The 18716-nt window shown below is 44.4% G+C and overlaps 1 protein-coding gene across 1 annotated transcript in view; it reads left to right on the plus strand.

Annotated features, from left to right (window-relative positions):
* LRRN2 (leucine rich repeat neuronal 2) overlaps window positions 1–18716 on the plus strand; it is a 55300-nt gene that overhangs the window by 29440 nt on the left and 7144 nt on the right. The window lies entirely within an intron of this gene.

Genomic DNA, 18716 nt, shown 5'->3' on the forward strand with positions numbered 1-18716 from the left:
GGGGCACGTCTGAAGGAAAACAAGGGTCCTTCGGCCACTAGGGGCTTCAGAGTGGGATCCCTTAGCAGGATATCCCAATTCCTGACCATGATTGATTTAATTTGAGTGGACATTACTGTGAAATCAAACGACATTACTGTCTTTTTTGTGGTTACAGACGTATCTTTCTTGATGTTACTTCCCAATAAGGTCTTTCTTTCCTTGGAGCTTGCTCTTCTAAAGGCCTGTTTAATTTGTTCAGCTTGATATCCTCTTGCTAAGAGTCTTTTTCCCAGATCCTCCGACTGCCGACGGAAATCTTCGTCGAGCGCGTTGTTGCGACGCAGTCGGAGGAACTGGGCATAGGGGAGCGTGCGGGTGACATGCTCCGGATGAAAGCTATTCTTATGGAGTAGGGCATTTGATGCGGTTTCTTTACGATACCCTGTTGGCAGTAACTTGCCTTCCTTAATTACTAACTCTAAATCTAAAAAGGCTATCTTTTCTTGTGCCACACTCGCTGTAAAGGCCATGTTTGCTTCATTAGTATTGATATACTGAATGAATTCATCAAAGGTGGCACAAGTCCCGGACCAAAACACCAGCACATCATCCACGTACCTGGACCACGCCCTAAGTTGACCTCTGAAGGGGTTGCGAGGGGAATGAATGTATTCCTCCTCCCACCAAGCAAGAAAAAGATTAGCATAAGTACAGGAGACAGATGTCCCCATGGCTGTTCCCGAAATCTGCCAATACCATTGATCATCAAAAACGAATGAATTGTGTGTTAGCACAAACTGAAGACATTCACAAATGAAGTCTTTAAATTGATCGTCTTTGTCTGTGCAATCCAAAAATCTCCTAATGGCAGCAATGCCCAGGTTATGCGGAATTCTACTGTAGAGGCTTTCTACGTCTATGGTGGCCAAAAGGTCACCCTTATGCCACGAGTATTCCTCTATTCCCCTTAGGACATCAGCGGTGTCCACCAAGTGTGAGGGGATTTGATCGAGTAGTGGCCTCAGGACGTGGTCCAGATACCTGGACAACCTCTCCGTGACCGAACCCATCCCAGATACGATGGGGCGGCCAGGGGGATCGGTCCGGGACTTGTGCACCTTAGGTATGTGATACCAAATGGGCTTGATGGGGTAACTAGGCAGTAGGTCGTTAGCTAGTTTTGGTGTAATAATGCCCTGCTCAGCTCCTCTACGTAACAGGGTTCTCAAAAGGTTTTGGTAGCGAACTGTGGGATCACCAGGAAGGCGTTGGTACACTGAAGTATTCTGCAGCTGCCTCATTGCTTCATTTCGGTACTGTTCTGTTGATAATAACACAATGGCCCCTCCTTTATCAGCTCGACGTATTTGCAGGTCAGAACGACTCTGCAACCACTTTAGGGCCCGTGTTTCTTTTGTTGAGAGATTGTTATCTGCCTTAGGGTAGATTTGAGCCTTCATCTCCCTCTCTACTACCTTTTGAAATATATCCAAACTAGAACCTGCCTGCACATGGAAGGGGGCTATAGATTTACATGGCCTGAAATATTTATGTGAACTCTGAATTCCTTCATCGGCTTGTGTCTCTAACTCCCTAAGGATGTCCAGATTTTGTTGGTCTTGATCCGACCATTCTATCCCAGGGCTAAAGCCCAGTGGACCCACTTTGGCATCGCCCCAGCACATGTTTTTGGGCTGATTCACAGGAGATTCTTTTTTAATAAACTGTAGCTTGATGTTAAGACGTCTGATGTCTTAACGTCTGTGCAGGCAGGTTCTAGTTTGGATATATTTCAAAAGGTAGTAGAGAGGGAGATGAAGGCTCAAATCTACCCTAAGGCAGATAACAATCTCTCAACAAAAGAAACACGGGCCCTAAAGTGGTTGCAGAGTCGTTCTGACCTGCAAATACGTCGAGCTGATAAAGGAGGGGCCATTGTGTTATTATCAACAGAACAGTACCGAAATGAAGCAATGAGGCAGCTGCAGAATACTTCAGTGTACCAACGCCTTCCTGGTGATCCCACAGTTCGCTACCAAAACCTTTTGAGAACCCTGTTACGTAGAGGAGCTGAGCAGGGCATTATTACACCAAAACTAGCTAACGACCTACTGCCTAGTTACCCCATCAAGCCCATTTGGTATCACATACCTAAGGTGCACAAGTCCCGGACCGATCCCCCTGGCCGCCCCATCGTATCTGGGATGGGTTCGGTCACGGAGAGGTTGTCCAGGTATCTGGACCACGTCCTGAGGCCACTACTCGATCAAATCCCCTCACACTTGGTGGACACCGCTGATGTCCTAAGGGGAATAGAGGAATACTCGTGGCATAAGGGTGACCTTTTGGCCACCATAGACGTAGAAAGCCTCTACAGTAGAATTCCGCATAACCTGGGCATTGCTGCCATTAGGAGATTTTTGGATTGCACAGACAAAGACGATCAATTTAAAGACTTCATTTGTGAATGTCTTCAGTTTGTGCTAACACACAATTCATTCGTTTTTGATGATCAATGGTATTGGCAGATTTCGGGAACAGCCATGGGGACATCTGTCTCCTGTACTTATGCTAATCTTTTTCTTGCTTGGTGGGAGGAGGAATACATTCATTCCCCTCGCAACCCCTTCAGAGGTCAACTTAGGGCGTGGTCCAGGTACGTGGATGATGTGCTGGTGTTTTGGTCCGGGACTTGTGCCACCTTTGATGAATTCATTCAGTATATCAATACTAATGAAGCAAACATGGCCTTTACAGCGAGTGTGGCACAAGAAAAGATAGCCTTTTTAGATTTAGAGTTAGTAATTAAGGAAGGCAAGTTACTGCCAACAGGGTATCGTAAAGAAACCGCATCAAATGCCCTACTCCATAAGAATAGCTTTCATCCGGAGCATGTCACCCGCACGCTCCCCTATGCCCAGTTCCTCCGACTGCGTCGCAACAACGCGCTCGACGAAGATTTCCGTCGGCAGTCGGAGGATCTGGGAAAAAGACTCTTAGCAAGAGGATATCAAGCTGAACAAATTAAACAGGCCTTTAGAAGAGCAAGCTCCAAGGAAAGAAAGACCTTATTGGGAAGTAACATCAAGAAAGATACGTCTGTAACCACAAAAAAGACAGTAATGTCGTTTGATTTCACAGTAATGTCCACTCAAATTAAATCAATCATGGTCAGGAATTGGGATATCCTGCTAAGGGATCCCACTCTGAAGCCCCTAGTGGCCGAAGGACCCTTGTTTTCCTTCAGACGTGCCCCGACTATAGGATCCAAGGTCAGTAGAAGTGAGTTCATTACCCCACACAGAGGCAACTGGCTAGAACAATTCAAATCCCATGGGAACCATAAATGCGGCCACTGCGTATCGTGTAATTACATGAAAGCTGGGAGGAGTTTCCAGTTAGGACCCCTACGGCGTAAAGTCGATGCGTTCTTTACATGTCAAACAGATCACGTCGTCTACGCAATATGGTGTCCCTGCAGTCGCTTCTATGTGGGAGAAACCACAAGATCAATTAATAGGCGTTTTAGAGAACATTTTAATTCAATTAAATCAGGCCATGGCTCACCCAGATTAATTGAGCATGTAAGAGAAGTTCATAACAGTAATCCCGCGGTGCTAACCTTTGCAGGCATCATCCATGTCCCTCCATTGAGAAGAGGAGGAGATCGGGAGAAAAAGCTTAAACGGGAAGAAATACTGTTAATCATGAGGACTGATGCCATGGGCCCGATGGGACTAAATGATTATGTTGATTTCTCTTGTTTTTTAGACCCTTGAGTATGAAGACTCGGATTATGTGTTAAGCAATGGTGGAGAGTTGTTTATAAACATCTTGTTCCCCTTAGTAATTAACCAAGTCCTATATTGATTCAGATAATGAGTTCCAGTCCAGAACACTGATAGCAGTGTTTTTATAGCTTTCCCTTTCCATTCAGCCATATATCTCTCTCTTTTTAACTTGCCCACGAAATGAGCATTTTAATTCACATATTTGGCACTCTACTGCTTCATATTCTAAGTTATAATGTTTTATGAATAACATGTTCACATGAATTTTGTTGCACCAAAGCACTTTAAGATTCACTTTATCCTTGCACCTTATTCTGGTTAACCAGTCTGAATAATGAATTTATATGTTTTTATTCCATTTTGTACATGTAGTTAGAGCAGTTTAGTCTTTGGCCACATGATGGCGCCAAATTGTCTACTAATGCCCTAGAGAGCAATAGCTCATATGCCCATCTAATATAGTATGGTGTACAGCGGCACCCGTAGTTTAGTCCTTCCTCCCCATGATGCCGATCATGAAGCGCAGATGCGCTCCAGCATATGATTGGATGAAGGGGACGAAGAGGGGCGGTACTACAAGGCGGAAACGCGCCGAACGCCCGAGCAGAGGATATTTCTACCCGGTCAGCCAGCCCCGTCTATGCAGCCTCCGTAGAAGCGCTAGGACAGCGCGAAACGGCCGTCAGGCTACTCCTGCACCTAGCGCCCACCATCAGCTCTCCACCTTTAAGCCTTCAAATGCACGGTATGTGAAAAAATATTTTTGTACACTGCACGCCATCTGATGTATACCCACTGGCAATAAATGCACTAGGAGCAGTAGTGCCGACTCTGCATCTTCATTACTTGCCTGACTTTCACCTAACCCAGTCAGAGCACGCTGCCCGCACCAATGGGGTCACATCTGCCATGATCCTACAGACCCTCCCAACAAGCGGAAAGTAATCCATGTAGTGCCGACTCTTCCCCTCCTTTTTCCTATCTCTCTTGATCTTCAACGTGTCAGACTGCACTTTTAGTCAGAGCACACAATATGACTACATCCGCAGCTTCCAATATTGATGTACACACTGAAACTGAGGAAGATACCACAGACAGTGAAATTGAAGTGGAGGGAGCAGCAGTGGCAAGTGGCAGAAGTGACATCAAAGATTTCTTCAAGAATAGAGCAGTGTCTAGTACTTCGAGCAAAATAGTGGGCGCTAAGGTAGCGGAAACAACTTTAGAGAGGCTGAGTGATAAAGAGGTTAAGCTATTCTGGACATTAACAACTTTGCAACAATACAAAGACGATAAAATTACAGCAAGAGGTTTTAGACGATATGTAGAACCATCAGAATACCAAGACGACGAAGAATTTGTTGGTAAATGGAAAAGTGCTTTCCTAGATCTAGCAGTCAGGCTACAGGATATCGTTTTAGAACGCACTATACAGGAACACGCAAAAACACTCAAAGAGATCGAAAATACTAAGCATCGATATCAAGAATTAGTGGAGCGCACTCGATACACTAAGACCTTAAAAAGAATTGATCGCAAACTGACCGTGATACAAGACACTATTAAAGAACGTAAATTACGTAAATTCCAGAGGGACAAAGACGATTATCGTCAGAGGAAATACTTTTCCTGGCAACAAGCCGGCAAACCCAGAACCCCAAGGAGGGGGAAAGGGCACTGGACAACAGACACCGATTCCAGTGACGAGGAAAAAAGGAACGTGAATATTCCCTCTGATAATCCTTCTGGGAAACCAAAAATTGACCAGCGATCACACCCTTTAGGCGGAGCACAAGGAGGGGAAGAGGGAAACATAAGACAGAAAAGAAAAGGACGTCACTTGCAGTGGGAGGACAGAAAATATCCCAAAAACCCGAAACGGAGAAAGAATTGAACCTTCCCACATCATCTAACAGTGAAACCTTAGAAATTTTGAACTTGACGGATATATCACTTCCTGATGGAGTCCAGGATCTTCTAGAGAAAGGCCTTAATTATAGTCTTGCCACGGATTTTGACTACGCCAAGTTTAGAATTGATCTATACAAAAACATCAGACGTCTTAACATCAAGCTACAGTTTATTAAAAAAGAATCTCCTGTGAATCAGCCCAAAAACATGTGCTGGGGCGATGCCAAAGTGGGTCCACTGGGCTTTAGCCCTGGGATAGAATGGTCGGATCAAGACCAACAAAATCTGGACATCCTTAGGGAGTTAGAGACACAAGCCGATGAAGGAATTCAGAGTTCACATAAATATTTCAGGCCATGTAAATCTATAGCCCCCTTCCATGTGCAGGCAGGTTCTAGTTTGGATATATTTCAAAAGGTAGTAGAGAGGGAGATGAAGGCTCAAATCTACCCTAAGGCAGATAACAATCTCTCAACAAAAGAAACACGGGCCCTAAAGTGGTTGCAGAGTCGTTCTGACCTGCAAATACGTCGAGCTGATAAAGGAGGGGCCATTGTGTTATTATCAACAGAACAGTACCGAAATGAAGCAATGAGGCAGCTGCAGAATACTTCAGTGTACCAACGCCTTCCTGGTGATCCCACAGTTCGCTACCAAAACCTTTTGAGAACCCTGTTACGTAGAGGAGCTGAGCAGGGCATTATTACACCAAAACTAGCTAACGACCTACTGCCTAGTTACCCCATCAAGCCCATTTGGTATCACATACCTAAGGTGCACAAGTCCCGGACCGATCCCCCTGGCCGCCCCATCGTATCTGGGATGGGTTCGGTCACGGAGAGGTTGTCCAGGTATCTGGACCACGTCCTGAGGCCACTACTCGATCAAATCCCCTCACACTTGGTGGACACCGCTGATGTCCTAAGGGGAATAGAGGAATACTCGTGGCATAAGGGTGACCTTTTGGCCACCATAGACGTAGAAAGCCTCTACAGTAGAATTCCGCATAACCTGGGCATTGCTGCCATTAGGAGATTTTTGGATTGCACAGACAAAGACGATCAATTTAAAGACTTCATTTGTGAATGTCTTCAGTTTGTGCTAACACACAATTCATTCGTTTTTGATGATCAATGGTATTGGCAGATTTCGGGAACAGCCATGGGGACATCTGTCTCCTGTACTTATGCTAATCTTTTTCTTGCTTGGTGGGAGGAGGAATACATTCATTCCCCTCGCAACCCCTTCAGAGGTCAACTTAGGGCGTGGTCCAGGTACGTGGATGATGTGCTGGTGTTTTGGTCCGGGACTTGTGCCACCTTTGATGAATTCATTCAGTATATCAATACTAATGAAGCAAACATGGCCTTTACAGCGAGTGTGGCACAAGAAAAGATAGCCTTTTTAGATTTAGAGTTAGTAATTAAGGAAGGCAAGTTACTGCCAACAGGGTATCGTAAAGAAACCGCATCAAATGCCCTACTCCATAAGAATAGCTTTCATCCGGAGCATGTCACCCGCACGCTCCCCTATGCCCAGTTCCTCCGACTGCGTCGCAACAACGCGCTCGACGAAGATTTCCGTCGGCAGTCGGAGGATCTGGGAAAAAGACTCTTAGCAAGAGGATATCAAGCTGAACAAATTAAACAGGCCTTTAGAAGAGCAAGCTCCAAGGAAAGAAAGACCTTATTGGGAAGTAACATCAAGAAAGATACGTCTGTAACCACAAAAAAGACAGTAATGTCGTTTGATTTCACAGTAATGTCCACTCAAATTAAATCAATCATGGTCAGGAATTGGGATATCCTGCTAAGGGATCCCACTCTGAAGCCCCTAGTGGCCGAAGGACCCTTGTTTTCCTTCAGACGTGCCCCGACTATAGGATCCAAGGTCAGTAGAAGTGAGTTCATTACCCCACACAGAGGCAACTGGCTAGAACAATTCAAATCCCATGGGAACCATAAATGCGGCCACTGCGTATCGTGTAATTACATGAAAGCTGGGAGGAGTTTCCAGTTAGGACCCCTACGGCGTAAAGTCGATGCGTTCTTTACATGTCAAACAGATCACGTCGTCTACGCAATATGGTGTCCCTGCAGTCGCTTCTATGTGGGAGAAACCACAAGATCAATTAATAGGCGTTTTAGAGAACATTTTAATTCAATTAAATCAGGCCATGGCTCACCCAGATTAATTGAGCATGTAAGAGAAGTTCATAACAGTAATCCCGCGGTGCTAACCTTTGCAGGCATCATCCATGTCCCTCCATTGAGAAGAGGAGGAGATCGGGAGAAAAAGCTTAAACGGGAAGAAATACTGTTAATCATGAGGACTGATGCCATGGGCCCGATGGGACTAAATGATTATGTTGATTTCTCTTGTTTTTTAGACCCTTGAGTATGAAGACTCGGATTATGTGTTAAGCAATGGTGGAGAGTTGTTTATAAACATCTTGTTCCCCTTAGTAATTAACCAAGTCCTATATTGATTCAGATAATGAGTTCCAGTCCAGAACACTGATAGCAGTGTTTTTATAGCTTTCCCTTTCCATTCAGCCATATATCTCTCTCTTTTTAACTTGCCCACGAAATGAGCATTTTAATTCACATATTTGGCACTCTACTGCTTCATATTCTAAGTTATAATGTTTTATGAATAACATGTTCACATGAATTTTGTTGCACCAAAGCACTTTAAGATTCACTTTATCCTTGCACCTTATTCTGGTTAACCAGTCTGAATAATGAATTTATATGTTTTTATTCCATTTTGTACATGTAGTTAGAGCAGTTTAGTCTTTGGCCACATGATGGCGCCAAATTGTCTACTAATGCCCTAGAGAGCAATAGCTCATATGCCCATCTAATATAGTATGGTGTACAGCGGCACCCGTAGTTTAGTCCTTCCTCCCCATGATGCCGATCATGAAGCGCAGATGCGCTCCAGCATATGATTGGATGAAGGGGACGAAGAGGGGCGGTACTACAAGGCGGAAACGCGCCGAACGCCCGAGCAGAGGATATTTCTACCCGGTCAGCCAGCCCCGTCTATGCAGCCTCCGTAGAAGCGCTAGGACAGCGCGAAACGGCCGTCAGGCTACTCCTGCACCTAGCGCCCACCATCAGCTCTCCACCTTTAAGCCTTCAAATGCACGGTATGTGAAAAAATATTTTTGTACACTGCACGCCATCTGATGTATACCCACTGGCAATAAATGCACTAGGAGCAGTAGTGCCGACTCTGCATCTTCATTACACTCTGTATGACTCAGACACTCAGCTCTTCTCAGCATATCACTTGCTATGTATTTGTTTGTAAACACTGGATAAAAATGGCAGTTACAAGCCAGGATTGCAGCAGAGAGAGGCAAAAACAGCACAGAGGGGCCCAGGAGAACATAATGAATAGAATGGTATGCTTTTTATTGTAAGAATTTTAGAGTACAGATTCTCTTTAACCATTTAGGGACAATGTAACGCATTAAAACGTCATGTTCGCCGCTATTAATGGCAACAGGACGTTTTAATAAGTTACATTGTAACTCTGCTGCTGTGTGCGAGGGGGCGCGCTCCCGCTGCGCGCGCACGTCGGGTCCCGCGGCTTGGTGATTGGACCAGGGAATCACATGGTCCCTGGGCCAATCAAGTGCCAGTAACAAGGCAGATCATTGTTACAAGCCAGAATGATCTGTCCTGTAGTGTCAGTAAACAAAGTTGCTTTCTCCCTCCCAGCTCATCTGTCACCTCAGACTGCTGTCAATCAGCATTCAGAGGTGACAGGAGCTGTGAGGGAGAAAGACTGTGATTGTGGTAGGATTTTTATATTTTTAAATAAAATTTTATCCCCATACTTTTTTATTAACCCCTTATCCTCCCCCTCCTTTGCCATTTACTGGTTTTCTGTTTTATTTTAGTACTTTTTAGTACTTCTTAGTACTTTTCTGTACTTTTTCACCCCTCTTTTACCCTTACTCTGATATTTCTATCTATACTTTCTATCTATATTCTTTCTTTTCATCTTCATATAAAAACAAAACAAAAAAAACAAAAAAAAAAATCTTTCTGTTATTGATCAATCGCTTGGTTGATCGATCGATCTGTCTGTCTGTCTGTCTGTCTGTCTATCCCATCCATCCATCCCATCCATCCATCCATCCATCTATCTATCTATCCCCTTTGCTTACTATGGCGAGGAGACTGTATTCTGTTGAGGAGGCAGCCGTCTACCTTCAGCAGAGCAGCAGCAGTGGGGACGATTCAGGGAGCGAATGGCACCCAACGAGCAGCAGCTCTGAGTCAGATTCTGACAGTTCAGAGAGCGTTGGGCAGCCATCTCGCCGCTTCAGGAGGGATGATGAGTCCACTGTTCAGGGCCCTTCAGAATCCACCGCAGGGGGCTCGGTGGGTAGCACAGCTGCAGCTAGCAGCACAGGCCAGAGGGGAACCACTGTCCAGGGCCCTTCAGATGCCACCGCAGGGGGCTCAGTGGGTAGCACTGCTGCAGCTAGCAGCAGAGGCCGAAGGGGAGCCAGGCAAAGGCAGGTACACCCACCGGTACCTGAGGACATAATTCGGGGCACCTGGTCACCCGCTAACCTTGTAGCACCCAACATCCCGCCTTTTACAGGGGCAAGCGAAATATTAGTGCCCACTGACAACTTCGGGCCTGCTGACTTCTTCCAGCTCTTTGTGGGTGATGATTTGCTGCAGCACATTGTGGAGCAAACCAATTTGTTTGCGCAGCAGTATATTGCCCAGAAGCCCACCTGCTATTTGGCTGAGAAATGGGAGCCCACCACCATACCTGAGCTAAAGGTGTTTCTGGCCCTAACACTACACATGGGCATACTCCAACAGCCAGAAATAAGACTGTACTGGTCTAAGGACTTTATGCACGCAACACCCCTGTTTCCAGCTTCCATGAGCAGGCAGCGCTATGAGGCTCTTATGAAGTGCCTGCACTTTGCCGACAATTCGGACAATGTCCCCAAAGGTGATCCTGCCCATGACAAGCTTTTTAAGCTGAGGCCCATACTCACCCACCTCAGTACAAAATTTAGCGAGGTGTACACCCCAGAGAGAGAGAGGTTGCAGTGGATGAATCCCTCCTACCCTTCCATGGCAGATTAGGGATAAAACAATATATTCCAAGTAAGGCTGCCAAGTATGGGATAAAATTTTATAAACTTTGTGAGAGCAGCACTGGCTACACCTATTCTTTTTTTCTGTATGAGGGCAAAGATAGCCATTTGCAACCAGCTGGGTGCCCACCATACATGCCAACCAGTGGGAAAATTGTGGTGGAACTAGCCAACCCACTCCTCCACCAAGGCTATCATCTGTACGTGGATAACTTCTACACCAGCATTCCCCTTTTCAAATTTTTATATTCTGCAGAGACTGGTGCCTGTGGGACAGTGAGGCCAAACCGCAAAGGCCTCCCACCACAGGTGGTTAATAAAAAATTATCGAAAGGGGAAACACACAGTCTCAGAAGTGGTGAGCTCCTGGCTATAAAATTCAGGGACAAGAGAGACGTCATGGTCCTGACTTCTAGCCACACTGAAAAAGTGGTTCCTGTCACAACCTTCAGAGAGCGGATCGAGAAGCCAGGGGCATTGGTCGACTACACAAAAAATATGGGTGCGGTGGATCTTGCGGACCAAATGCTCTCCTACTACTTTTTTAAAAAAAAAAAAGAGGGCCTGGTACAAAAAAGTTTTTTTTTACCTCCTGCAGATGGCCATGCACAACGCATTTGTGCTTTATAAAAAGAAATGCCACGGTGACAGCTACCTCCCGTTTATGCGACAAGCTTTGAGATCGCTGATCAATGAAAGCGTCAACCTTATGGAGGAATTCAATCCAATGCAACTGGATGGAGCAGTTCGCCTAAGGGGAAAACATTTTCCTGCCCTGATCCCCCCGAACCCAATTAAGGCAAAGCCACAGAAGCGATGCCGGGTGTGCACCAAGCACAAGAGGCGGAAAGACAGCAGATACCACTGCCCAAAGTGCCCCTCACAGCCGGGACTCTGCGTTGCCAGCTGCTTTGAGGCATACCATACCCTCAGCAGCTATTAGACTTTATTTTTTATTTTATTTTTTTTTCTTCATTACCCTAAATTTTCACTGGACTTTTTCCTCTCTACTTTTATTTGCCACTTACTGTCCCTCAAAGGAACTCACAATTACCACTAGTTAACATTACCACCTTTTTGGGGGGGGGGGGGGGGTGGGAGGAAACCCAGAAGCTTAGAGGAAACCCAAGACTCCTACAACCTGCAAATAGTTTTTTCCCATTTGGACTTGCTGCTGCAAGGCGAGAGTGTTTGCCACAGGACTTTACTCTGCAGACCACCCCCCATCTTCTGACCACTGGCTTTCCTTGGCGTATGACCTCTGGCCTTTCTCCATCCTGCTAGACCTGCAATGGTGAGTTCCAATGTATCTGTCATTCATGTTATGGATAGTGATTTAGGCCTCACTTAAATTATTCTATTTGCAACTGAGTAGGCCTGAGTCTCTAGTTTTCAGAATGGTAACATTTGTGTCTTTTATTGAATGGTCTTACACTCCTGGGGCTTTGAGAAGAAAGAATTACATTGTTGCATTTGGTAAAAAAAGGGCCTTAAAAAATACATTGGCGCTGCTCATGATTAACAGTGTATTATGTGGCCAAAACACTATCTGATGATGTGTATAGGGTATCATTTTAACCGTGACAAGCAAGAGAAGAGAATTTGGGGTGTTTGAGAGATTATGCATATGTCATTTGAATTGTTTTTTCATGCCAAAGTAAAGAAAACTGTAAAAAAAAAACATTTTCAAAGTTACGGTGCAATTTCATCAAAACCGCAAAAGTGCAAATGTTACAAAATATGTATATTTGGGTAGGTCTGGTTCTCTAGTTTTCAGAATGGTATAATTTATGACCTATATCCAATGTTCTGAGACACCAGGGGTTTTGCTAGGAAAGTATGACTGTATTGTTTCTGGTGCAAAAAATGGCCTTGAAAAATACATTGTGCTGCTCATGATTAACAGTGTATTATGTGGCCAAAACACTATCTGATGATGTGTATAGGGTATCATTTTAACCGTGACAAGCAAGAGAAGAGAATTTGGGGTGTTTGAGAGATTATGCATATGTCATTTGAATTGTTTTTTCATGCCAAAGTAAAGAAAACTGTAAAAAAAAAACATTTTTTAAGTTACGGTGCAATTTCATCAAAACCGCAAAAGTGCAAATGTTACAAAATATGTATATTTGGGTAGGTCTGGTTCTCTAGTTTTCAGAATGGTATAATTTATGACCTATATCCAATGTTCTGAGACACCAGGGGTTTTGCTGGGAAAGTATGACTGTATTGTTTCTGGTGCAAAAAATGGCCTTGAAAAATACATTGTGCTGCTCATGATTAACAGTGTATTATGTGGCCAAAACACTATCTGATGATGTGTATAGGGTATCATTTTAACCGTGACAAGCAAGAGAAGATAATTTGGGGTGTTTGAGAGATTATGCATATGTCATTTGATTTTGATTTTTTGGCAAACTGAATGAGAAGCAATAAAACTGTTATTTCCATATACTCTGTACCAAAATAAAACACTTGTAAAAAACACCAAAAGTGACAGAATTGAAAACCGAATGCATAAATAGTTATCTTAGGGACTCAGCTTTTAAAATATGTATGCTATGAGGGTGAACTACTGTTATATTTGCAAATAAGGGCTTGAATTCATTGGTAGTATGCAATGAGAAAACAAAAACACAACATAGGAAAAATACACCTTTATTTCCAAATAATATATTGTCACCATACTTTGCACTAGGGACATAATTTATATATTGTAATAACCAGGACAAATAGGCAGATAAAATGTGTGTGTTTTATGCACATTAGCAGTGTTTATTTTAAAACTATAGGGGATGAAAATGGAGAAATCGTGTATTTTTTCATTTTTTTCCTTGTTTTTCCCTTTAAAATGCATAAAAAGAAAAGGTATTACTGAAAATAAATATCGCCTCCAAAAAGCCTATTTAGTGGCAATAAAAACAAGGTATTGATCAATTTGCTGTGATAAGTAGTGAAAAAGTTATTGGTGAATGAAAGGGAGGAGCGCTGAAAGGTGAAAATTGCTCTGGTCCGTTAGGGTAAAAACCCTTGGGGGTGAACTGGTTAAGCTGCATAAATTATTTGCATCTCTTTGGCCATCCCTTTTTATTACTATGACTTTTGTATTATACAGGTTTACTATGAACTTTACTGATTACAAAACACCATAGATTTGCCTTTGTAAAATTAGATCCTATGAAACAATTCACCCCTTACTATACTATAGACAACTTGGAGTCATCTAGAACATAGATGGCTTGAGGATGATGCCAGACTTCTTACATCATGCACTACTACATTGTAGCCAGCTCACATGAAAGTCAGCTAGAACACATTGGGCTGGAAGTGGTTGTCAAACTGCTTACATCCATCCACTTTCTTGCAGCCATTTCGCATAAGTCAGCTACGATTTAGTGGCACAGAGGAAATTGTAGGAGTGCTTACACTCTGATGATTTTAGAAATCTCAGCAACTGAAATATAACATTTAGTTTTCATAGGTCATTACTTCGATAAAAGTATGTCACGTTTAATAACTGTCATCAGTGTTTCTGTGCATACCGTGCTTATGCAGCCTATTCTGCACTGCTACCTAAATCTTCACTAAACCACTACGTCCTACTGTTATGCTTGGGCTACTCAAAAAATTCAAATCACTTGAGACTAAAAGCTTTAACTTCTGGTGTCACTTGCATAATTTTCAGTATCCTAATTTTAAAGTGACCCAGTAGTGAGTGTGATATGGAGACTGACATTTATTTCCCTTTAAATAATGCTAATTGCCTGGCTGTCCTGTCCTGTAACTCTAATACTTCCAGCAATAGCCGTGGAACAAGGATGCACATCAGGTGCTCTGACTAAAATGTGGCCGTACTTATCATATGCTTATTTTAGCTGTGTAATTCAAAAATTAGATGAGCAAGGCAGCCAGGAAATTAAATAAATATAAGTTTCCATATCCCTTTCACTACGTGTTCATTTTAAATCTCTTGATCTCAAGCAATTAAAATCACCTATGTAGCCCAGCTTGAAGAAATATACACAAGGTAGCCTTTCATCATCCGAAATTATTGTTTATGATAATTTTGGATGACAGTCAATGACAGTCACCCCATACATGTGTTACTTTCTCTTCAATACAAAGAGAAGAATCCTTGGTTGGAGGTTACTGTTGTTTTTATTGCAGCTTGATTAAAGTAGTGCAGCATTTTGGTGCAGTGGATAGCATTCTCACCTTGCAGCACTGGGTCCTGATTCGGACCCCAGCCAGGGAACTATCTGAATTGAGTTTGTATGTTATCCCCGTGTCTGTATGGGTTTCCTACAGGCACTCCGGTTTCCTCCCACATACAGATACATTAATTGGCTTCCTCTGGTTTCCCAAATGCTTCCTCTGGTTTCCCAAAAACACACAGATAAGTTAATTGGCTCCCTCTGAAATTGGCCCTAGACTATGATGGACATATGACTACGGTAGGCGTTTCTATAGGGGTGCAGGCATGGCTCGTGCCATGGGCACCATGCCTGCCCTTGTGTTGCCCCCCTGTGCCTGCCCTCATGCCTCCCCCTCACTCAGACCTCAAATCAGATGAATTCTGTTATCTGGGGAACATGGCTTAACTGATGAATGTAGGGTGCACTTGGCTTAATGTTAGGGAAGAGGACAGAGAGGGAATAAGAAGAGATATTTCCCCTAAAAGGTAACTTCAGCAATATTCTGAGACAAAAAACATAGAAAACCATAACACATATATGCTAGAGGGGAAGGGGGACCGACTGGGGAAGGGGGGGGAGCGCAAATTCAGTGTTTGCCATAGGCTCTATATTACCTGGATACGACCCTGATCAGGGCCGGATTTCTGGCAAGGCCACAGAGGCCATGGCCTAGGGCGGCAGAAATTAAGCTCTGTTTGGGGTGACTGAGAGGCAGAAAAGTGTGTGCAAGCAGTCAGGGAGTGTTGACAATGGTGGCCGTCCGCTGCTATTTATTTATGCCCGCCCGCGGCACTCCAGGACGCCAGTTTCAGCCTGCTCTCTCTCCCCCTGATTCCTGTCTGCTCCACTGAGTCACCTCTCCCCCTCCCTCCTCATACACGCACTTCGGGCAAAGTCTGTTCCGTCCGCGGCCGCCCTGCATTAAAAGTTTGCATAAGGTATTAGCTAGCAGCGGGCGGCCGCGGGCAGGTATGTGGCCGACTATGCAACACTGCAGCAGCTCTCCTCCGGCATTGCAACTTGCAGAGAAGAGCAGAGCAGCCAATCCGCTGTGCTCAGATGCTGAGAGGTGCCCGGGCAACCAATAGCGTGGCTCGGGGGGAGTGGCTTGGGCAGCACTATTATTTTCATTGGCTGATGGTGGCTAGTGACTTATGGCGGCAAGAGGGAAACTTTGTTGTGTTTGTTTACAAGCATGATGAAAGAAGAAGATCCTGGCGAGATGGGCTGAGGAGGGGGGAGACCACCGTGTGTGCATGGAGAGGCCAGACTCAGGCGCAGCTTATCAGTGATCATTGCTGGTAAGCAATTAACATTGATTAGGACCCGGGCGCCCACCCATTGTTAAGAGTCAGGGAGCTGCGTGAGGTTTCACACATTAGGCTGAGACAAGTAAACGAACAGCTGCAACACACAGTACATATCTCACTTGGAAGCTGCAGCTGAATGCTTTTATCTCAGACTGGTTGATTTATTGCCTATTCCTGGTCACTGTCACCTTTCCTCCTTCACTTTTCTTCACACTCTCCCTCTTTGCCTATTCTATCTTGTGCTCTCTGTCTCATTTCCTTCCTCTTAATTTGTATTATGTCCTTCTCTTTTGCTCTTCTTCTTTCCTTCCTCTGTCTCTCCTTTCTTCTCATTTTTTTTGTTTGGGGTAGAAGGAAAAATTGAAGCAAAGGCTGGGAAACTGGACTGCTATCTCCTTCCACTCTCTTTTGCCCTCCTCCACCTTGTCTCTCTCTCTCCCCCTCTCTCTCTCCCCCTCTCTCTCCTCATTCTCTCTCTCTCTCTCTCTCTCTCCTTCCTCATTTCCCCTCTCTTACTCTCCCTCCCTTTGCTACCATATTTTTCACTATGATTGTCCCCTCCCTTGTACTTTTCCTAATACTCCTTTCTCGGGTTCTCTCATCCCTGTCTTCCCCTGTATTGCCCTTTACCACCTTTTCTCCACTCTTTGGTTCTCCTCTTATCTCTCTTCACTCCTGTCTTACCCGCTTCCTCTCTCTAAAGTATTTAGAGCGAACTTATGTGGCTTGCGTGGGGCACATTTGGTTACTTTCATCCTAAAGAGGCTTTCCTTGTCCTCCATTGCCAGGCCACTCCAGCGCTGAGACCGTCGAAGTGCTGCCCCTGTGCGTCTGCGCAGTAGGAAAACCACTCGGGCACCGGCAGAAAAAGCTGAGCCTGACCGTGTTTGTGCTACTGCACAGGTGCAGACAGCTCGCAATGACATGTAATATAGAATAATGCCATTGATTGTCCTCAGAGGAGATCACAATCTAATCCTATCTAGTCTAATGTCCTACCATATTATTATTATTATGTATTTATATAGCAGTGACATCTTCTGCTGCACTTTACAGAGTACATAGTTATGTCACTGCCTGTCCTCAGAGGAGCTCACACTCTAATCCTACCATAGTCATAGTCTAATGTCCTACCATATTATTATTATGTATTTATATAGCACTGACATCTTCTGCAGCACATTAAAGATTACATAGTCATGTCACTGACTGTCCTCAGAGGAGCTCACAATGTAATCCCTGCCATAGTCACAGTCTAATGTCCTACCATATTATTATTATGTATTTATATAGCACTGACATTTTCTGCAGCACATTCCAGAGTACATAGTCATGTCACTGACTGTCCTCAAAGGAGCTCACAGTCCAATACTTATCGCAGTCTAATGGCTGGTACACAGGATGCAACTCTCCGTCAGATCGATGGGTTGAATCCATTATTTCTGAAACAATCTGCTTCCTATTGATAACTGGATCCATTTTGTGCAGTAATGATCTGAAAATGTGTTGCAATATCAATCTGGAGCAGATCAGATGTGTCGGAAATTATCAGTTTCGACCCATCGATCTGATGGAAAGTTGCATTGCATGTACCAGCCATAATGTCCTACCATATTAGCAGATTGACTTGTCTGGGGTGCCATAAAATCTGAAATGGGCTTGGCAGCAGCCATGCAGTTTGAAGCCCACCCTGCTGTCACTCCAAAAGGTTAACTCTTTCCCCCCCATGCTCCATCTATCCTCATGCAGAGTGGGAGGACCTGTCTGAAGGCCAGGAGAGATTCAAAGATGCCAAATTACCATCACAGGCCTGGGTAGCAAGTATGGGGGTATAATATTTTGTGTGCATATATAGGGCGGGGGAAAGGGGGGGGGGGTTGGGGCGGTTATTGACTGTTGGCCTAGGGCACTAAAATATACAAATCCGGCCCTGACCCTGATGGTAGGGATTATATTATATTGTGAGCTCCTCTGAGAGACAGTTAAGTGACAAGGCTAGATACACTGAAAAGTGCTATGCATGCTTGCTCAAATCCGAATTCGGGAGATACCCGTATAGTTCTATCCGGATATCTCCCAGTAAAGCTGGGGGGGGGGGGGGACAATCTTACCTGTATGACGTCTTCTTCGGTCCGTCCCTGGCGCCTCCCACGATGCGCTCCAAGTGCCGCATTTGCCGGTCACGTGACTACAAACACTTCCTCCTTCAACCTGGAAGAACTATCCGGGTATCTCCCGAATTCGGATTTGAGCAAGCCTGGTGCTATGGAAGATGTCAGCACTATATGTATACAAAATAATAACAAGAATCGCCTCTCCTTCTCCTCTTTCCTCTCTGTGGGACATCATCAGTCTGTACAATGATTTCTAGCAAACTGCCATCTAA

Source organism: Hyperolius riggenbachi, chromosome 2 (assembly GCF_040937935.1).
Source record: "Hyperolius riggenbachi isolate aHypRig1 chromosome 2, aHypRig1.pri, whole genome shotgun sequence".
Lineage (NCBI taxonomy): Eukaryota > Metazoa > Chordata > Amphibia > Anura > Hyperoliidae > Hyperolius > Hyperolius riggenbachi.